At 41.6% G+C, this 23218-nt stretch overlaps 1 protein-coding gene and 1 pseudogene across 6 annotated transcripts in view; one reads left to right on the forward strand and one right to left on the reverse strand.

Moving 5' to 3' along the window:
• ZCCHC7 (zinc finger CCHC-type containing 7) overlaps positions 1–23218 on the forward strand; it is a 273573-nt gene that overhangs the window by 68288 nt on the left and 182067 nt on the right. The window lies entirely within an intron of this gene.
• On the reverse strand, positions 2074–4246 carry LOC138844740 (polypeptide N-acetylgalactosaminyltransferase 1 pseudogene; annotated as a pseudogene).

Here is a 23218-nt window from a genome sequence, read left to right on the forward strand (position 1 = left end):
TTTGCCAACAACATGGAAAAAGGATCTTCCTTCATGATGCATACGAAAAAAATTTTACCCCTCAGTGATGAGTGTCCTACAGAAAAACAGATTCTGTGCATTCTTTTTCATAGTTGGTATTTATTTGAATTCTGACTTTAGAGCCCATGAGTATAAATTTAAGTCAGGTGTGTACTAAATGAGGATAGTAGTCCCCTGCTGGCATCTTTCATCAAGTGATTATGTGTGTAGACTATAAGGACAAGGAAGGAGAAAGATAGGAAAAAACACAATGGTTATTTTTTTCCCTGTGCTTAGTGTACTGTTAGGAATGTAGGAGACTACTCAATAAGTATTTATTGAATTTGAATTAAAAACTATACCTATAGTGTATTTTATATTCTACAAATGTAATAAATTAGATTTAATTATTTAAATACATAGTTAAAATTATAGACTAACTTGTCCTTTTATTTTTTAAAGTGAAAACTTTCCTTTAGGAGCTTATTAAATATAGATTTTTAAGTATTGAATTTTTGTATAAATGTCCTCTAGAGGGGGAAAGGGAATGTTCGCTATTTGATTTTTCTAAACAATATGTAAAACTGTGACTTGAAAAATAGATGTAAAAATTCTAACACTGCTAAATTAGGAGTACAGTTGAGTTTTTAGTATATAGTTATTTTAAAAGATTTATTCATTTAAAAGGTAGGAGTTGGGTGGTGAGACAGAGAGAGATCTTCTAGAGAGAAAAAGAGATCTTTGATTCCCTGGTTCACTCCCCAAATGCTGCAACAACTAGGGCTGGGCCATCTTGAAGCCAGGAGCGTGAAACTCCATCCAGGTCTCCCATGTGAGGGGAGGAGCCCAAGCACTTGGACCATCATCTGCTGCCTTCTCAGTCACGTTAGCAGGGAGTTGGATCAGAAGTGGAGTAGCTTGGATTCAAACTCTTAGATACGGATGACAATATCCCAAACAGTGGCTTAACCTGCTGTGCCACAGTGCCATCCTCACTGTAGTTATTTTTTGAAAATTGATATAGTTCTGCAATCTAAAAAAATATTTTTTTTGTTTTTAAAGATTTATTTGTTTGAAAGAGTTACACAGAGAGGAGAGTCAGAGGGAGGGTGGAGAGGGAGGGAGGGAGGGAGGGAGGGAGGGATCTTCCATCCGCTGGTTCACTCCTCAGTCGGTCACAACAGCCGGGGCTGCACCAATCCGAAGCCAGGAGCTTCTTCCAAGTCTCCCACGGGGGTGCAGGGGCCCAAGTATTTGGGCCATCTTGTACTGCTTTACCAGGCCATAGCAGAGAGCTGAACTGAAAGTGGAACAGCCGGAACTCGAACCAGCATCCATATGGGATGCCGGCACTGCAGGCAGTGGCTTTACCTGCTACGCCACACCACTGGTCCCTAAAAAAATAGTCTTTAAAAAAACTTTAAGATGGTGTGCTTATTTTTTTTTTTTTAGGATTTATTTTATTTGAAAGGCAGAGTGAGAGAAAAAGGAAGAGATTAATCACCCATAAGAGATCTTTGATCCTCTGGTTCACTCCCCAGGTGGCCACAACAGCCAGGACTGGGCCATGCTGAAGCTAGGAACCCAGAATTCCATCCAGGTCTCTTCTGTGGCTTGCAGGGGCCCACTTGTGCTTGGCCCTTGTACCACGTGGGACACCACGATTAAACTCCTGGCTCCTGGCTATGGACTGGCCCAGCTCCAGATGTTGCAGTCATTGGGGGAGTGAACCAGTGGATAGAAGATCTCTCTCTCCATCTCTTCTTCTCTCTTTCCATAACTCCACCTATCAAATAAATATTTTTTAAAAATATTTAAATAGTAGTCATAGTTGTACAACTTGTGGATATACTAAAAACCACTCAAATTTGCACTTCAACAAAGGTTTTTTAAATTTTATGTGAATTATAACAGTTAAAATGAGGTAAAAATATATAATTTGTTGATTTTTAGAGAGATTATTGCCAGAAGTACTGGTCTTTTTTATTTTTTTATTTTTTATTTTTTGGTATTAGGCTTTGGTCTGATGCTAAAGCACTGAAACTGTGGATAGGGAAATGGGCTGGAAGGAAATTTGCCAGCCTTAAAAAGTTACAGCTATGTCTTATAAAATCTCAGTAGCACTGTTTTTTTTTTTTTTTTTTATTAATGATACAGGTATATTCTTACGAATAATTTTGCTTTGTGTGTGTGTGTTTTAAAGATTTAAAATTTAAAAGGCAGAGTGACAGAGAGTGAGAGGCAGAAAGAAGGATCTTCCATCCATGGTTCACTCCCCAAATGCCCACAATAGCCAGGACTGAGCGAAGCCAAAACCAAGAACCCAGAACTTCATCCATGTCTCTTGCATGGGTGACAGAGAGTCAATTATTTGGGCCATCATCAGCTGCCTTAGCAGGAAGCTGGGGTGGAAATGGAGTAGCCCTGACATGAACCAGTGCTCTGATACAGGTCTCAGGCATCCCAAATAATGGCTTAACCCGCTGTACCACTATGGTTGCCTCTGCTTCTATGTTTTCATGTGTCTTTTTAAAACCATTAGGGATGAAAGTAATTTAAAAGGTAAGTGTAGACAACTTTGTAGAAAATCAGAGTATCTTGAAATTATGCCATCATTTTTTTAGATTTCTTTTTTTTTTCCAGTTCATTTTCATTTATTTTTATATCAATATTTAATATACTGGCTACCAGTTCTAATCAGGAAAAAAAATCTTGGAAATCTCTTCAATGTGACAGCATGGTCAGTAGAAATTACAGTTGTGCAAGCAAACCATAAAAGGTGTAGCTCTCCGGAAAGCATTTTGTTGCCTGTTTCACTGTCTGAATATTTACCATGACTCTTGACGAAAGATTCTTTCACCCTTGTAAACATCAGTGTGCACAGTCTCACTACTATGCAGTTTCACGTCCTTGGACAGGAAGGCTGGTTCACAGCTAGTGAAAAGCTAGAAGAGTCTAAGTTTTAATGGCTGGTAAACCTTACATCCTGCAGAAGAGGAAAGCACTTTTCCTTTTTTTTTTTTTTTTTTTTTTTGCTACTTGAAGAGTGTGGCAGAAATGTATGCTGAGGTAGCCCAGTCTCATTATTTTTTCTTTTTTTGTAAATTTGGTCTCAGAATATTTCTGGAAGTGTGACGTTTCGAAGAAGCCACTGCTGTGACCGGCTTCCACTGCAGTCTCTAATGCTGGGCACCTGGCTATCCTCTTCGGTGGCTTTGTCCAGGCACTGATTACTGTTCACATGCCGTAAGGTTAACTTCACTGGGTCATACTCCCAGAGCTGGGTGCCTTTTAGGTGGTGGCATTTGAGCATCGTGACTGGGCCATGAAGTTTGGAAACATCCAAGCAAAGGTCATCTGTTCTAATTTCTTTGTTGGCAGTATACGAGAAAACCTGATTACCTCCCATACCATGACAATTAAAAATTCCAACTTTTTCATTCTCTTTTCTGGCCATGTTATCAAGACACTGATTTGTTTCTACATTTCGAATCTCTCCCAATGAGAAATAGTGACATGGAATTTGAGAATCAGGATAAATATTCTCTAGGTACCAAGAGAAAGGTTTGCACTGTAGCTTGTGTCTCAGACCAAGTCTCGATGATATATCTCCATAATCTACCTTTGTAACACCTGGAGAGATTATATAGAAAAAATTCTTGAATTCATCCATCCACACTTCTGCAAGTCGTCTGTTATTTTTATTGATAATCTGCCCCGTGCCTCCTGGAAACGTGTAAGGTGTAGCTTTCTGAAACACATGTCCAACATGTGAGCATGTAACAATTTCCAAAGTTCCTCCACACTGCCAAATCCTAAAGGAAATTTCTAGGCTTTCTCCTCCCCAAATATCCATTCCAGCATCATATGTGCCAATTTCCTGAAAGTAATCTCTGTCTATTGAAAAAAGGCCTCCTGCCATTGTAGGTGTTCTGACAGGAAGAGTTCGATCACCTTTCCTTCTATCCATTTCTCTTTGGGGAACAGGATACCAGCGGAAATTGAGCTTCCAGTTGAACCCACCATAGGTCATATCAGAGCCTGCCATGTATTCAAAAGTATCATCGCTGATAACATCAATGATAGGGCAGACTACTGTTCTCCTGTCATGTTTGATCCTGGCTAAGAGAGGCTCCAGCCACCCCACTGTGCACTCACAATGAGCATCCAAAAAGGTGATCACTTGGCCTTTTGACACAGCAGCTCCTTTTAACCTAGCTCTGATCAGTCCAGAACGTTGTTCCATTCGAATTACATGAACTGGGACTTTTAATTTTTTCACATAACTCTCTAGGGGTCTTTTCACAAAATCTCTTTAACTGGCATCATCTACTAGAACAATTTCTTCTATCATGTGTCTTGGTGAGCGATTAATGACACTATGAACAGTTCGTAGAAGTGTGCTCCAAGCCTCATTGTGGAAAACAATCACCACACTTGTTGTAGGAAGATTATCTGGATACACCTTTGTTTTACACCCTTCTAGCCTAACATCTGGTAAAGATCTGTTGAGTGCAATCATCTCACTTGCCATTAAATTGAACTGATTGATTTTAAACATCTCCTTCATCTTTTCTTGGGACTTGAACTGGAGCACATATGGGATGCAGGTGAAGCAGGCGATGGCTTAACCCGGTGTACCACAATGCTGACCCGACTGTAGCTTTTTAGGGGCTTAGAGTCCGTAAGCATGTTTTTTTTGTTTGTTTGTTTGTTTTTGGGACAGGCAAATTTAGAGAGAAAGGTCTTCCTATCCATTGGTTCACCCCCAAATGGCCGCCATGGCTGGCGCGCTGTGCCAATCTGAAGCCAGGAGCCAGGTGCTTCCTCCTGGTCTCCCATGCGGGTGCAGGGCCCAAGGACCTGGGCCATCCTCCACAGCCTTCCCAGGCCACAGCAGAGAGCTGGACTGGAAGAGGAGCAACCTGGACAGAATCCGGGGCCCCAAATGGGACAAGAACCCTGGGTGCCGGTGCTGCAGGTGGAGGATTAGCCAACTGAGCCGCTGCACCGGCCCGTAAGCATTCTTAGCAACATATTTCTCCCTCTCGTTTCTTTAATATTCATTTGAAAAGTGTTGATGTTGAAAGTATTTGACCAGCTGGCGCCGGGGCTCACTGGGCTAATCCTCCGCCTTGTGGCGCTGGCACACCGAGTTCTAGTCCCGGTCGGGGCGCCAGATTCTGTCCCGGTTGCCCCTCTTCCAGGCCAGCTCTCTGCTGTGGCCCAGGAAGGCAGTGGAGGATGGCCCAAGTGCTTGGGCCCTGCACCCCATGGGAGACCAGGAGAAGCACCTGGCTCCTGCCTTCGGATCAGCGCGGTGCGCCGGCTGCAGCGCGCCAGCCGTGGCGGCCACTGGAGGGTGAACCAATGGCCAAGGAAGACCTTTCTCTCTGTCTCTCTCTCTCACTGTCCACTCTGCCTGTCAAAAAATAAAAAAGAAAAAAAAAGAAAATATTTGAGCTACAAAAATATAGTAATTGTGTAAGATTCGCACTAACAGTAGTTTACCAGGCAGGTAGGAATACAGTTATGATACTAACAGCAAATAGTGCTGTACATGTCTTAACTGATTTAATCTTCACAATGACCCAATGAATCAGTACTATGTGGGAGACTCAGGATTTGAATTCTTCTAACAGTCTTGCTCCAGAGCCCACACTTAAAATGACAAAACTTGGTACTCTGCATTGCCTTCTACTCTTCTAGTCTCCTTTTGACCCTCTGGTAGTTTTGTAAATTCAAGTCCAATTCCTTCTCCTGCCTTGAACCTTTCTTCTTTTCCTATACAGTATTAGTGAGGTATTAGACTTTTATTGCATTATATGCTTTGTGTTGTAATTGTGTATTTCCAAATATGTATTGTGTATTTCAGGTTTATTTTCTGATTATAAGAATAGGTACTAAAGGAGTCTTTCAACACAAATTGTTATCCTGAATTTCACATTCGTGTTGTATTTATTATTTTGTGAATTTTAGAAGTCTTCTGTAGTTCATATCGTTTCAGCTAACACTTATTAAGTGCTTTTGTGTCAAATCTTAATTATATAGCAACTTTGTGTAATAACGTTAGCTGAATTGATAAGACTAGGAATCAACTTAGTCTCCATCATCAGAAGAGTCAGACTAAATGTCTTGGATCACTGATTAAGTTTTCAATTTTATTCAATCCTTAATGGCGGTTTTCCAGATTCCCATTATTGACTTGCATTAGAGGAACAAGAATTTTTAAAAATATGCCAAAGCTGGGAGAACAAAAAGTGCTCTCTTTTTTTACCGGTGGAACCTGGCAAGATCCTGTTCTGTTTGCCTGGTCTCTCATTCATCCTGAGTCCCCTGACACTTTTCTTTCAGGAGTTGTTGTTTTATTTTATATTTGGTATCCCTCAGTGTCGCTCCCCGTCTTCGTGGGGGAACGACACAGGACCCTGCGCTGTTCTTTCTGTCTGCTCGGCCCTCCCCGGGTTTGCTGCTGGTTCTTCCCGGGTTGGCTACTATCCCTTCCACCTCCGTGGAAGGGCAGTTCCCCCTGGCCACATTCCCCACTTCCGCAGGGGAGCGGCACACCGCCGGCCGGCTCGTCTCGGGGGCTGCACAGGTGTTCCTTCAGCTAGATGTTCCCCATAGATGTTCCTGGTGCATGCCGTCTCTCTCCTCCTTTATAGTCCTCCTCCGCCAATCCCAACTCGGCTGCCCACACGCCGAGTACGCTGCTCTCCTCCAATCAGGAGCAAGTCCTACAGTTTATCAGTTGAACTGGAGGCAGCTGTGCGGAAGCTGTTTACTTCTCTCCCAGCGCCATATTGTGGGAGAGCAGATGCATAGAATAAGTCTTAATTCCAGTAACAGTCTAGTCCGGTTTGCTCCCCACAGATCCCCCTTTCTTTTTATTTTTGGCGTTGATACGCGCCTGTCTTCGGTGTCCCGCGGCACACACTCTGCTCTACTTGCTAGAGTTGCCACAGGCTCTTACAAGTCCTATCAATCAGGAAAACCGAATCCGGGTCCTCTCTTCGCCATGTTGTGAGGAGGTTTTTAGGCGCTGATGCGTGCCTGTGTTCGGTGCCCTGCAGCGCATGCTCTGCTCTGCCTGCAGGGGACTTACAAGACCTATCAGGCAAACCGAATCCAAGCCTTCTCATTGCCTTATTGTGGGGGAGACTTATTAGTGTTGGTTCGTGCCTATCTTCGGTGACCTGCAGCTCATACTCTGGTCGAGCTTTGCTGGCGCTTACCGCCTTAAATCAGGCAGACCGAATCCAAGCTTAATATTGTTGTATTGTGGGGAAGCCTTACTGATGTTAATTCGTGCCTGTCTTCGGTGACCTGCGGCGCATAAGCTGCTAGCTGCCCGCATGTGCTCATCGCCTCACTTGATTAGGCAGACCGAATCCAAGCTCTCACATTGCAGTGTTGTAGGGAGGCCTTTTTATTTCTCTATTTCTCTATCTCCGGGCATTCCTATTTCTCCCATTTTACTTCTATCTTCCAACATTCCCATTTCTCTCACTTTACTTCTAAAACTTCTGTTTCTCTTATCCCCGCAGCTTTCCGGCACCTCGCCCCGCCGGCGGGTTCCCGGCTCTGCGCCGCTTCAGCCCGCGCGCCTCTCTCATCTGCGCAGCTTCCCGGCTTTGCGCAGCTCGGCTTCGCGCGCTCCGCGGTCTCCACGCTTAACCCTTTCGCGTCTGAACCACGGCCTACGCCAGCCCCGTGCTCTCTCTGCACGCGGCGGCTTCCGCGAATGTTTCCGCCACCACCGGCATTCAGTCCAAGTTCCCCGGACTAACCTGGCGAATTCTGGCGGCCCACGTCTCTGCCTCTGGTTCCAGATCTTCGCCTCTTGCTCCCCAGGGTGACTTGAAGAATTCCAAGATGGCTTGGCCTGCACTCGCGGCTTCATCCTCCCTAACATTTTTCTCTACCCGGTGTGTTTCCCTAAGTTTTCTTCCAACAATATTCCTCCCTCATTTCTCCTGGCCTCTCCCCACAGTCCGTATCCAAGTCTAAGTTTCTTATAGGTTTCACTTTCACTTTCAACCTGCAGTCCGTATCTGAGTCTAAGTTTCTTCTTGCTTTCACTTTAAATCCTAACTTCTTTCCCACAGTCCATATCCGAGTCCAAGCCTCCTCCAGGTTTCACTTTCGCTTTCAATCTCCTAGCTTCCCCGCCATAGTCCGCATCCGAGTCTATGAAAGCTTTCACTTTTGCTTTCAATCCTAACTTCTTTCCCACAGTCCATATCCGAGTATATGCCTAGGCTTTCAATAGCTTCTTCCGGCACCTAGGCTCTTTGCTAGTCTCTCTCTCCGGTATTTTCCCAGCTCTTCCCGTTTCTTCCCTCCTAAGTTTCATATCCGTCCTAGGTTTCCTATCCGAGCTAGGTTTCCTATCCGAGTCACGGCACCATTATGTCGCTCCCCCTCTTCATGGAGGAACGACACTAAACCCTGCCTAGGCTTCATATCCGAGTCACGGCACCATTATGTCGCTCCCCGTCTTCGTGGGGGAACGACACAGGACCCTGCGCTGTTCTTTCTGTCTGCTCGGCCCTCCCCGGGTTTGCTGCTGGTTCTTCCCGGGTTGGCTACTATCCCTTCCACCTCCGTGGAAGGGCAGTTCCCCCTGGCCACATTCCCCACTTCCGCAGGGGAGCGGCACACCGCCGGCCGGCTCGTCTCGGGGGCTGCACAGGTGTTCCTTCAGCTAGATGTTCCCCATAGATGTTCCTGGTGCATGCCGTCTCTCTCCTCCTTTATAGTCCTCCTCCGCCAATCCCAACTCGGCTGCCCACACGCCGAGTACGCTGCTCTCCTCCAATCAGGAGCAAGTCCTACAGTTTATCAGTTGAACTGGAGGCAGCTGTGCGGAAGCTGTTTACTTCTCTCCCAGCGCCATATTGTGGGAGAGCAGATGCATAGAATAAGTCTTAATTCCAGTAACAGTCTAGTCCGGTTTGCTCCCCACACCTCAGGAATAGTATCAGTACCCCAAAAAAGGTGATTAGATTTTTTAGAGATTTATTTATTTGAAAGGCAGAGTTACAGAGAGGCAGAGAGAGAGAGAGAGGTCTTCCATCAGATATTGGCCGCAACGACTGGAGCTGCACTGATCCAAAGCCAGGAGCCAGGAGCCTCCTCTGGGTCTCCCACATGGGTGCAGGGGCCCAAGGACTTGGGCCATCTTCCATTGCTTTCCCAGACCATAGCAGAGAGCTGGATTGGAAGTGGAGCATCCGGAACTCGAACTGGTGCCCATATGGGAGCTGCACTGGAGGCGGCAGCTTTACCTGTTATGCCACAATGCTGACCCCTAGATTTAACCCTAGTGTGTTTAGACTTGTTTAAAATTCTACCCTATTGCCAAGGTGTATGAATCTTGTATTAAAGGGTTTACTTGGTATATACTACATTTATAGGAAGATTTCTTGGGCTGATTAAATGTCTGGGTTAAGTTAAGGATTTCTTGCATTAAATTGAATGATCTTGCACAGTAGACCTCTTGGGTTCAAGTAAGCTGAAATTCTGCCTTGAAAAATAAACTAAAGCTAGAGGAAAAGCTGAGGCCAAGTACTTTGAGCAGTGTTTTGTTTGAGAATGAAATTATACTTTATTGATTTAACATTATTAATGACCTTTTAGCATCAAAACTGTGTCATGTTAGATTTTCAGTAGATTCATATTTGAGATCAATTAAAGTAATAATAGATGGTGATTTCTTATATTGCCTTTGGTTACCAGAGCCTAAGGAAAGAGCTACCCTAAATATTTAGTGCTGATCTTATTATTGCTTACTGTTGCTGCTAGATTTTCTTATATGTGGCTAAGAAAAATCTGTGATTAAAAACAAAGGGACAGACATTAGGCCTAGTGATTACACTGGTTAAAGTACCCATTTTCCATATCAGAATGTCTGGTTTTGAATCCCAGCTCCATTCAGGATTCCAACTTAGTGATAATATAAACCCTGGGAGGCAGTGCTAATTATTGGTGCAAGAAGTTGGGTTCTTGACACCATGTGGGAGACTTGGAATCAGTTCTTGGCTCCCTGCTTTGGCCTATCCAACACCATTTGGGGGTTGAATCATGAATCAGTGGATAAGAGTTTTCTCTTTCTCTCTTTCTCTGTCAAATTAAAAAGAGAAAAGCGTTAATCATGAATGATTACATATTTTAAACTTTAGACATACAGAAAATAATCTGATAAATTTCTGAGTATCTAGCACCCAGCATCAGTGGTAAACAGCTCATGGTTAATCTTGTTTAATCTGTGTCCTTACTCACTTTTTCTTCTCTTTTCTGGATTATTATAAAAGCAGATTCCAATTATTATTTCACTTGTTAGTATTTTTATCTAAAAGAATTTAAGCTACTGTTTCACACATAGAAATTATAATTCTTCATTATTATCAAATAGCTAGTTTCTGCTTAAAATTTATGTAGTTTATTTTTTATGGTTCAAATCAGAATCCAAGTAAAGATTATACATTACAATTTGTTAATATCTGTAGGCTTCCTTTTTCTATTGTTTCTTTTCTCCTCTACTTTGGAAAATATTTGTTGAAGAAACTGTGTTTTGTCTCATATTCTGGGTTTTGTTAATAGCCCCCCCCCTTTTTTAATTTTTTTGACAGGCAGAGTGGACAGTGAGAGAGAGAGACAGAAAGGTCTTCCTTTTTTGCCTTGGTTCACCCTCCAATGGCCGCCGCGGCCGGCACACCACGCTAATCCGATGGCAGGAGCCAGTTACTTATCCTGGTTTCCCATGGGGTGCAGGGCCCAAGTACTTGGGCCATCCTCTACTGCACTCCCTGGCCACAGCAGAGAGCTGGCCTGGAAGAGGGGCAACCAGGACAGAATCCGGCGCCCCGACCTGGACTAGTACCCGGTGTGCCGGTGCCACAAGGCGGAGGATTAGCCTAGTGAGCCGCAGTGCCGGCCCCATTAATACCACCCTTAAAATTATATTTAACACTTCATTTTTCCCCTCTATTTCTTGCAAACTGGGAGAATTTGATTCTGAGTGCCAGTTTGCCCAGGTTTTTGTTTTGTTTTTAGGGGTCAGAGATGTAGGTGGTAGAGTCATGATTACTTAACTGAATTGTGTGTGTATCCATCTCTTGATACTTTGAAAGAAATGTTACTTTTACTTGCAAGTCTAAGAGAGAATGCAAGTTCCCTTTGATTGTCTTTTAGCTGGTAAAAGGCTATTTTATTACCTGAGTTTTAACCTCCCTTTTGTTTCTGTGTGAAAACCTTAATATGCGTTTGGGCTGGACTGATGTTGTTAGTAGTTTGTCCAGGTATACTTATTGGGAAGCAGTTGCTTGCATGTCTTCCTATCTTCCCTCCCTCCTTCATCTCTCTCTACTTGGAAAGATGAGTCTGTTCTAACTTCTGAAAGGTATTATTTTTACATATGAGTATTTCTCTAAACTTCATTCTAAATGATCGTAAAAACATAAGGATTCATATTTTGGAATGACATAGGACTTCTTTGGATTGTTTCCGACTTGTATTTCAGGTTAGTGGTTTTCTATAGAGGACTCCTTGTGAATCTTGTATTTCAGTATATTTGATTAATGGATCTCCCTGTGCTTATTGGTGGCATCCTGCTGGGTCTTCCCCCCCCCCCCCCTTAGCATGAGTTGTCCCCTTGCCCTAGACTTTTAAAACAGCATAATATTTATTTGCCTATACTTTGGGAAGCAGCTGACAGAGACAACACTGAAAGTTTCTAGACATTTTGACAGACATGTATAAGTAGGCAGTGTTTTTTACTGTGGTGGGCTTTATGGCTCCAAAAGTAAAACCACTGCTTGGGAAGCCCTCATTTCATATCAAAGTGCCAGTGTGAGTCCTGGCTATTCCACTTCCAATCCAGCTCTCTGCTAACATGCCTGGGAGGCAGTGGGTGGTCACCCAAGTACTTGAATTCCTGCCACCCACATGGGATACACGGATGAAATTTCTGCCTCAGTTTAAGTCTTGATTACTCCACTTCAAATCCACCTCTGTTAATGAACCTGGGAGGCAGTGGATGGTGACCTAAGTTTCTGCCACCTGCATGGGAGACTCAGATGGAATTTCTGGCTCCTGGTTTTGCCCTGTACCAGCCTTGATTGTTGTGGGCATTTGGGGAATGAACCATCAGATGGAAGATCTCTCCTTCTGTCTCTCCCTCTCCGTCATTCTTTCAAATAAAAAAAAAAAATACATCTTTTTTAAAAATCCCGTACTATAACTTCCATTCTTAAAAAGACCTTTTTCTTTAATGTTCAGGCTGTGGTCACTTACTATCCCTTACAAGTTGGTACTTGGGCATTCACATTCATTTGGAAATTTGTTTGGCAAAAATCTCTGATTTGGAATATTTCATTTAATCTGATGTGGAACATTATGTTATAATTTGGAGCCTTTAAATAAGCATATTAGTATATTATTTTGCATGGAAATGTAAACTGTTGTTTCCTACTTGGCTTAAGGGTAGATTTGTTAACTGGGAGTGCTGTAACAAATTACTACAAACTTCGTAGCTTAAAACAGCAAAAATTTTGGGACTGGCACTGTGTATAGCAAGTTAAGCTGCTGCCTTGCAATACCACCATCCCTTTGTGGGTATGGATGGGTTCGAGTCCAATCCAGCTCCCTGCTGATGTGCCTGGGAAGGGAGCAGGAGATGACCCAAATGCTTGGGCCACTGTCACCAACATGAAAGACCTGGATGGAGTTCAAGGCTCCTGGCCTCACCTTGGTGTAGCCCCAGCCTTTCTGGCCATTTGAGGAGTCAACTAGCAGGGAGAAGATTTCTCTCTCTTCCTTCCCTCTCTTTCTCTCTAACTCTGCCTTTCAAATAAACCAAATTTTTCTTTAAAAAAGAAAAACCATAAAAAAATATTGATTCATAGACTTGGAGGCCAGAGTGTGTTGGCAGAGTTAATTCCTTCTGAGGCTTGGAGGTTCCTTGTAGCTGCAGTTGATCACTTGGGGAGTGAACCAGTGGATGGAAGACCTCTCCCTCTGCTTCTCCTTCTCTCTCTCTGTGACTCTGACTTTCAAATAAATAAATAAATCTTAATAAAAAAAAAGGTTCCTTTGAAAAAAATTTGAGGCAGGAAATGTGGAAGAGGTTAATCTACTTCTAAGCTTCAACATTTTCAAAATAACTGATTCAAGGATGAGAAGAATATATTTTATTTAATAACTATGAAAGAATTTCATAAACTTTTATCCAAAGTTACTGGATTCCCACATTCAATGTGAATCTGTTATGAAAATGTAAACTTCATTAATATGCTGTATGTTTTTATCCCCTTGAATGTAATTTAGAGATTATATACTGTAATAGGATTTATGACATTATACTGTTCAATCTTTAGGGTATTACAAACACATCAAGGACAGTTGGCAGTCACTGAGGTTTGCCTGCTTTTAAGAATGTATTAGTTGTGACTATAGATTTTGTTAATATACTTTGTACTTCTTTATTTTAAAAAAACCAAAAAACCTGAAAGTGGAAGATAGGATTTTGAATGTTGTCAGCACCAGAAAGTATTGAATGTTTAAGGAAATATATTTACCCTGATTGAGCATTATACCATGTGTAAATATATCAGAACATCACATAGTACCCCATAAATATGTAGTTTTTATATGTCAGAATGTTTTTTTTTAAATTTAAAAGATATGTTAGTATATTGAATATCATGCTTCTTACTTAAAAGTAAATAAAATCTACAGACTTAGAATATTTACAGATTGGGGGCCAGCACTGTGGCATAGAAGGTTAAGCCTCTGCCTACAGTGCCAGCATCCCATATGGATGTTAGTTTCAGTCCCAGCTGCTTGACTTCTGATCTAGCTCCCTAATGGTGTTCCTGGGGAAAGCAGCAGAAGATGGCTCAAGTCCTTGGGCCCCTACACCCACAGGGGAGACATGGAAGAAGCTCCTAACTCCTGGCTTCGGTCTGGCTCAGCCCCAGCCATCATGTCCATTTGGGGAGTGAAACAGCAGGTAGAAGATCAATGTATGTCTCTCTCCTTCTCTCTCTGTATCTCTGCCTTTTAAATAAATAAATGATTCTTTAAAAAAAAGAATATTTACAGATATAAAGATAGGCTTTTCCTCAGGCCAAGAATAAATGATTCTTTTCTTTTCTTTGTTTCTTCCATTTCCTTTTCCCTCCCTCCTTCCCTCCCTCCCTTCCTCCTTTCCTCCCTCCCCCCCTTCCTGCTCCTCCTCCTCTTTTTTTTTTTTTTTTTTAAGGATTTAACCCACTATTGTCCCATACGTTTCTGGGGTTTTGTTCTTATTTTTTAACCACTTTTTTTTCTGATTTCTGTACTTTTTATTAATCAATCTTCAAGCTTACTGACTCATCCTCTATCATATTTGTTCAACTATTGTGCCTGACCAAGGAGATTTATCTCCTTTCCTTCCCTTCTATTTCCCTTCCCTTCCCCTTTGCCGTTCTCTTCCCTCAGTCTCCTCTTTCCCCCTACTTTTTCCCCTTCTCTCTTCCGCCTTCCTCTTCCCCTCCCGCTCCCTCTTCCCTATTTAGTTTGATAGCAGAGTTAGAGAGAGTTAGGGTGAAACAGATCTTCCATCTGTTGGTTTACTCCCTAAATGGCTACAATTGCTAGGGCTGGGCCAGCAGAAGCCAGGAACTTCATCTGGTGCTGGTTAAGGATAGCAGGAGCCCACGTACTTAGCCCATCTTCTGCTGCCTTCCATTTGATCTTCATTTTATTTTCTATTTTTTTCTTAAGAAACTTTCCTTTTTTTTTTTTTTTTTTTTTGGATAGGCAGAGTGGACAGTGAGAGAGAGAGAGACAGAGAGAAAGGTCTTCCTTTTGCCGTTGGTTCACCCTCCAATGGCCGCTGCGGCCGGCGCGCTGCGGCCGGCGCACCGCGCTGATCCGATGGCAGGAGCCAGGAGCCAGGTGCTTTTCCTGGTCTCCCATGGGGTGCAGGGCCCAAGCACCTGGGCCATCCTCCACTGCACTCCTTGGCCACAGCAGAGGGCTGGCCTGGAAGAGGGGCAACCGGGACAGAATCCGGCGCCCCGACTGGGACTAGAACCCGGTGTGCCGGCGCCGCTAGGCGGAGGATTAGCCTAGTGAGCCGCGGCGCCGGCCTCCATTCATTTTCAGTGTGTGTGTTCTTGTTGGATAAATACATCATCTGTGTTGTTTCAGTGTTGACATTTGTTAATTCTCTTTTCTCATAAATTGAGATTTTCTTGATTGTTCATGAGTCAAATTATTTTGGACTGTATCCTTGACAATTTAAATATTATGAAACTTTGCCTTGGTTAAATCCTATGGCGAATGTTGCTATTTTTGTTTAATGGCCATTATTCTGGTTGATTTCAGCATCCTGTAAATTGTTGCTCCAGTGCCAGATCCATTAATGAAAGCTTTGCAGTTCTAGTCACATCTTACCTCCATGTGTGCCAAGCACTGGCCTCTTGGGAATTGGGTAGTTGTCTAGCTCATAGTTCAAGTCTTGAAGTCTGTGAATGTTGTGTTAGTAGTAGTATGCATCCACAGCTTGGTGGAGGAATGTGAACTTGTGAGTTTATAAACAAATTTATGGGTACCACTTTCCTGTGCTTTCCCTCTTCGTGTTCTCCTTACTACTTTTTGGTGGCCTGGGCCTCCCTTTTTGAGTCTTTAGCATAGAGCTGGAGCTGTAGCTACCCTCTTCTGTACACGTCTTGAAACTGTGCCTACATTTATGGCCAAGTAGCAGAAGAGAGGAAAGAAAAACAATTTGTGTCATACTCTTGAAGAGGAAGATTTTTCCTTTTCAATTTTAGACTCCCACTGCTGCAGTCACTGTCTTTCCATCATTACAAGTTTGGTTGGGGAGTGGAATATAAGAGAATATTGAAAAGGAGAAAAAAAAAAAACCGCTGAGAAATTTCTTCTACTCACTTGAGCATTAAGAGATTTCTTTTCTGCTCCTTTAGCCAGAACTAAAAGGCTTTTCCTGGTGTTCTCATCTGTCCCCGAGTGCCCATTCCAGGTTTATGTTGTGTTGAGTTTAGACAAGAGATGCGAAAGGGGGAAAGTGGTGAACTTGCCACCAATTTGATGGTAATTTGAATTCTGATTTTTCCTAATCTGCCTTCAAAAGCTGTTTCATGCATTCTTTTCAATTTTTTATTCATTTATTTTCATTTTATCTGAAAGGCAGAGAAGCAGAGAGAGAGAGTGAGCTCCCATTCTCTGGTCCACTCCCCCAAATACCTTCAACAGCTGGTACTGTGACAGGCTAAAGCCAGGAACCCAGAACTCAGTCCAGGTCTCCCACATGGATGTCAGGGACCCAAGCACTTGAGCCCTCATCACTGCTTCCTAGAGTGCGCAATTAGCAAGAAGATGGGTTGGAAGTGGAGCTGCAACTTCCAATATATAGGATGCCACTATTCTAACTGGGTCTTAACCACTGCACCAAATGCCTGTGCTTGTATTATGCATTCTATCCGGGTTTTATACCAATATTCAGTGGAAAAGGTAGGGTGGAATGCAATTATTCTATCTTATTTGGAAATGGATCATTTCCTGATATATTTTTGAAATCAGAAGTTTAAAACAAGTGAAGCAGTTGTGAGTTTTCCCTCACTCTTTGATTTCATGTGTTGTGTGTGTGTGTGTTTTTTTTTTTTTTAATGATGTCCCCTTTTTGTATAACTTTTTTTAAAAAATTGGGGGCTGGTGCTGTGGTACAGTGAGTTAAAGTCCCAACCTGCAGCGCTGGCATCCCATATGGTCGCCAGTTCAAGTCCTGGCTGCTCTTTTTCCAGTCTAGCTCCCTGCTATGGCCTGGGAAAGCAGTAAAAAATGGCCCAAATCCTTGGGCCCCTACACCCGGTGGGAGACCTGGAAGAAGCTCCTGGGCCCTGGCTTTGGATCGGCAGAGCTCCAGCTGTTGAGATCAATTGAGGAGTGAACCAGCAGATGAAGACTTTCTCTCTCTCTCTCTCTCTCTCTCTCTCTCTCTGCCTCTCCTTCTCTCTCTGTACCTCTACGTTTCAAATAAATAAATAAATAAATCTTAAAAAAAAAAAAAAAGGCAAATGAGAGAGAGAGAAAGATCTTTTAGATTCACTCCCCGAATGTCCACAACAACCAGAGCTGGTCCAGGTAGAAGCCAGGAGCCCAGGACTCGGTTTGGGCCTCCCAAATGGTGACAGGGATCCAAGTTTTTGATGCCATCACTTGCTGCCTCCCAGGGTGCACATTAGCAGGATGATGGATCAGAAGTGGAGCTGGAGACTCCCAAAGATACCCCAATATGGGATGTGAGCATCCCTGGCAGAATCCTAACCATTGCGCTAAATGCCCTCCCCAATGTCTCATGTTTAAGAATGCTTGTGTCAGAACTCATATAAGGAAACTGGCCTATTTGTGGGTACATTCAGTGTATTGTCTGTAAAACAAATTTAGGGAAGAAGTTTTTCAGGTAAGCAGAGTAAAGAAATTTTTTCCCAAGGAAAAAGTAATTTTTCTCTTACTTTTATGTCTTTCTAACTGTCGTAAGTAAGGTTCCAATTCATATGGCTTAACAGCTCTTTTCTGACAAGTGCTTTCTGTTTGTTGTACTTATTAGAAATGCATTAGGTTTCTCTCTCTCTCTCTTTTTTGCACCAGTACAATATAAAATTATATTGAAAAAACTTCTTAAATTTTTTCTCTTCCCTTATTTCTTATCTTTCTATCCTTTGTGTTTTTATTACCATATTTCTTCAATTTCTTCACCACCATCCCCCCACTTCTAAAATGGGTGGGTAGGAATTATTTTGGGGTGCTAATGTGAGAGTAGAACTCAGTGAGAATAACAGCCCACTCCCCAAGCTATCTGCTTCACCTGTCCCTCTGGCTGATTAGAATTCCAGAGGGCATTAATAACCCATTTAAATTAATCCGATTACACCTGCAATTGCTAAAGGTGAGGTTCAGGCTGTTTAACACCTTGTTAATGAACACAAGCATGAATCAAAACTAGGTAGAAATTTTACATTTTATTTTCATTTCTGCCGAAAGGAAGAAAACATTTCACCTTCCCCTTTGCAGCAGTCAAGTTTCCAACAGTGCAAGGAAGCCCTACTATTATTTCAGCTTTCATTAGGGGAACAAAGCTAAATAACTTGATTATTTGTTTTCTTTGGTTTTACCCCTTCAGCCAGAGAATTATTTCAAAACAGTTCATTTTCCTCACTATCCATTAATGAACCCTGCCATATTCTTTTGATCAGGTATATATTGTAACATATTTTTGAAATTTAGAACTATTTTGACACTAAAATGTTTAGTGAACATGGTCATAAGAAAGTACTCTTCACACATGGCTGAAGTTGAAAAATTTCAAAGAAAAAGAACAGAGGAAATTCGTGTGTTTCTTTTCATGTAATAGATTGTTTCTCAAATAATTATTTTCACTGCTTGTGTGTGTATGTGTTTACGCATGTGTGCATGCATATGTATATGCTATAGAAAAGTTCGATTTGAAGAACTAAGAAAAATTAGTTGATTTCAGAAAAAGACATCTCCTGGAATCTGTATAGCACTCCTTCAACAAAGATATCTTTTAGTCAATAGATGTCATCCCCAACACCTGTCTAAAATGACTCATTTCTTTTCCTGATTACCACTTACATATTTTTCTCTTTTTCAAAAAAGTTTACACAAAATTTAAACTTCATACATTGGGATTATTCTTTGGTTTGAATCTTTTCTTTGAATGAAATGAGCTTTGGGATGCTTATTTAGATGTTCAATGGAACAGTGTGGAGAACAGTAATTGTGTTTGGGCTAAAGAATTAATCCATTTAGTCATGGGAAGCATTACTTAGCTTTTACTTAGCAGCTGAATTGCGGTGCATCTTAGGGACTATTTTAGGATTTTAGCCTCAAATAGAAACTTTCACAAATGAGAATTTATTTGTTGGGATGAACATATGCTTTTGCATAATGTATCATTGACTTGATTTCAGTGAAAGTGAAATTTTTTTTCAATTCACAGTGTTTAATCATGAATTGAAAGCTGTGTCTTTATATTATCCACATATTAAAAATGCATTTAAGTCAGAGAAACATTTTCTAATAAAGTTGTTTAGTAAGTTATAATTGTAATTAATAATTAAGTAGTTGAGTAATTAATAATTGAGATAGTTTCAGAAAGGAATTATAACTTTAAAATTTTTCTGATTGTTTCAGTGAAATTCTTTTTATTGACTAATTATCTTGTTAAAATAGATAATTTTTCTGTATTTTGACATCTGACAAGACAAAAATGTATTCAGAAAGTCTTCCTTCTCAGGAATAATTGTCACATGTTTTATGGAAAACATTCTTTAAATTTGTTAGTTTAAATGATTGGATAAAAGGAAATTTTCTGATGAGTAACTACAATCTGCCATAATCTAAGCCTAAAGAAAAATTTTGTAACATGTTTTAAATCTTGCACTGGGGCAGGCTTTTAGCCTAATGGTTAAGATGCTGTGTCTCCCATCAGAGTGCCTGGGTTCAATCTCTTAACCCTACTCCTGACTCTACCTTCCTGCAGACCCTGGGAGCAGCAGCAGTGCCACCTATGTGTTAGACCTGAATTGAATTCCTAGCTCCCAGTTTCAGCCCAGGCTCAAGCGCTGCAGTTGTAGGCATTTGAGAATATTTGAGACGTGAACCAGCTGATATGGGAATGTTTCTCTCTCTCTCTCTCTCTCTCTCTCCTCCCTCCCCCCTCCCTCCCTACCTCCCTCCCCAAAATATGTAAAAATAAATATAACAAATTTTGTACTTATCAGAGCTGTTTATGTTGTTGAATTTTCTGTTCCATATATAATTTTATACGCATTACCAATCAACAAATAGTCATTGAGCATTCACTATATGCGTAGTACCAGGGGTGAACTCTACTGAGATGCTTGGGTATAGACTTTCATCTGGGTCTCCCATGTGGTTGCAGGGGCCCAAGTACTTGAGCCATCCTCTGCTGCCTTCCCAGGCACATTAGCAGGGAGCTCGATGAGAAGTGGGGCTGCTGGGACTTGAAATGGATGGGATGCTGGCATCGCAGCAGCTGCTTAATCCATGGTGCTCCAACGTAAGCCTGGCAAGTTCTGGTTTTAACCTGCTTATTTTTCTCTTTATAGATTTGCCAATTCTGACATAATATGTGGTTGTTTGTGACTAGCTTCTTTGACTTACAGTGTTTTCAGGGTTCATGGGTAACACAGCATGGATCAGAACATAATGCAGTTCTTGATGACTAAATAATACCCCATTGTATACATAATAGATATAGTACTTTTGTTCATCCATTCGTCAGTTGATGAATATTTGGGTTGTTTTTACTTTTTGGCTATTAGAAGTAATGCTGCTGAGGACATTTGTGTATAGGTTTTTCATTGATATTTGTTTTTAATTCTTTTGGGTATATTCCTAGGAGTGGAATTGTTGGTTGTTACTCATTTTTCTTTTTTTAGAATGCATGATTTATTGCTTGTTTAGTGTGTCCTTCTTGTTTTCCCACCTCACAGGATCTCCCCAAATCAAGCCTCATTGCTTCCCTAACCATCCCCCTGTCTCTGAACAAATTTTTAAGGAATGATTCAGATGTAAGATCTTTTGTAAGACCTTCTGGAAGATCTTTTCCAACCCTACTCACTGAATAATTTTTGTATTGATGGTTAGTATTTGGTTTATATTATTATATCAGATATATATGACAGTTATATAATGTAATTATGCATATTAGTACCATTAGATTTTAAGTTCTTGAGTGTAGGGATTGCCAGAAACTTTCATTTCTTTGACAGCTAGGAAAATGATTGGCACACAGCACTTAGTAGGGTTTTGTTGAGTTAACTTTTCTAGTCTTTTTGCTTAGTTTCTCTATGCTATAAATCCATTTTATATTCTGCTCATTTTCCTACTGCTCAGATTGGCATTCAAAACCGAGTGTCTAATACCCAGTCAACCAAAACACTCATTGCCCCAGATTCCCAAATTCTTCCAGTTTCTTTATTTTGTCTTGCCTTTCTCTCTGTGCAGGATGTTCATTTCCATCCTGTCTGAAACTTTTGATATTTCCTACCCTTCAAGCCATTTGTGAATCGGCATATTCCTGAATGACATTTAAAAATGTTTATCTATATTTTATGTAGTTATGTTCTCTGAGGGTTGGACAAAAAAACAGGATGTATATTTAGGAAGTCTCTGGTTTTCAAAGCCTACTTTACAAATCGCTGATACACATTACCCAGCAACCTCTTAATTTCTAATTTCCCAGCCACCCCAAACAATTATTCTCTATTACTCCATACCACTATTTTTTTTTTTTAAGATTTATTTGAAAGAGTTACAGAGAGAGAGAGATCTTCCACCCACTGGTTCACTCCCCAGATGGCTGTGACAGCTATAACTGAGCCGATCAGGAGCCAGGAGTTTCTTCCAGGTTTCGCACGCGGGTGCAGGGGCCCAATAACTTGGACCATCTTTTACTGCTTTCCCAGGCCATAGCAGAGAGCTGGATAGGAAGAGAAGCAGCCGGGACTTGAACTGGCGCCCATATGGGATGCTGTGCTTCAGGCCAGGGCTTTAACCTGCTGCGCCACAGCGCCAGCCCCTACTGCTATTCTTAAAATTCTGGTTAAGGGCTTCTTTTTCCCTGGTAGATACATGACTACCTTTTCTGGTAACAGTAGAGCAGAATAATTCCCTCGTTTTTGCTTCAGACAAGCCGGTGGATAAGTTATTTCATGGAAGCCAGTCATCTGAATAACCATTTTTCAGAGAGGCACCCAGGTAACTCAGTAGCTTTTGTGCCAGGTATTTCCTAGACATGTCGTATTGGATTTCTCCCTTTCAGAAGGGCATATATTTATTTGGCAGTTTAGGGATACAATTTATTTAGTTTGCATTGATAAATAATATTAGTAGGTAGTCAGACTTAGTAAACTGATGACAGTGTGACAATAACACCAGTCTCACTTTAAAAAGAGACTGGTAGTTTCATGTAAATCTGTGTCAGAAATATCAGTTAACATGTCTGTCTATCTATATACATAAATTATTTGAAAGGCAGAATGACACAATGACAGAAAATTAGCTTTTATCCTCCAGGGCTAGGCTGGGCCAAAGCCAAAAATAGGAATTCCGTATGAGTTTCCAACATGGGTGGCAGAAACCTGCTTCCCAGGTGGGTGAGGAAAGCTGAATAGGAAGCAGAAACAGGATTTGATCCCAAGCACTCTCATATGGGTTGCAGGCATCCCAAGCAGCAGCTTACCCCACTGCACCACAACAGTTACCCTGCTGATTTTTATTTTGGTAGCATCACTTTAGGAGAGTGATAATGATAGGACATGAGAATTGAAATGTTTTTTAAGGGCCCAAGGCCAGTTCAAGAGTAGACAGCATATAGAAAAGGTATAGACTGGTACAGTCATTGTGGTGCTGTGCATTTGGCACTTGAGATTCCTACATCCCATTTGGGAGTGCCAGGAATTAAGTCCTGCCTCTATTTGCAATCCAGTTTCCTGCTAATGTGCCTAGGAAGGCAGCATATGATGACCCCAGTACTTGATTTCCTACCTGCTGCATGGGAGACTCACATGGAATAACTGGCTCTTGGCTTCAGTGTTCCCCAGTCCTAGTTGTTGCAGGCATCTGGAGAGTAAACCGGTGGATGGAAAACAAACCTAAAAAATAAGAGTATAGGCTTTGCATTCAGAAAAAGCTGAGGTTTCTATTTCAATTTCAACACTATGAGCCTCAATTTCTCTGCTGTATGAAGTGGGTATGCTAATATAAAGGTTATTTATTAGGAGTAGATAAAAATCTATAAAGGCCACATAGCATGGTCCCTGATACATAGCAGCTATATGCCCTCCTGCCTCATCAGTCTAGATCTGTCTGCATTCACCTGAGATTATCTGTTCAATGAAGCTCTTCTGGTATGACTTTCTGTGACCTTATTTCTCCATCTTTAAATGCAGGATTTGAATTGAATGCCTGGCCCTTTTCTGCTGCTATTCATTATGACTTGCAGGACCAAGCTGACACTGATACTGTTCTTTGAAACCATCTGGTATTTACATGCCTATGCCACATAACTAAGTACTCTGATCTTGTATTTAGGATTAAATTTTCATATGTCTGTAGATGTATTGAGGAATGCCCCAAAATATTATATAAATGCAATCCT

Source organism: Oryctolagus cuniculus, chromosome 1 (assembly GCF_964237555.1).
Source record: "Oryctolagus cuniculus chromosome 1, mOryCun1.1, whole genome shotgun sequence".
NCBI classification, from domain to species: Eukaryota; Metazoa; Chordata; class Mammalia; order Lagomorpha; family Leporidae; genus Oryctolagus; species Oryctolagus cuniculus.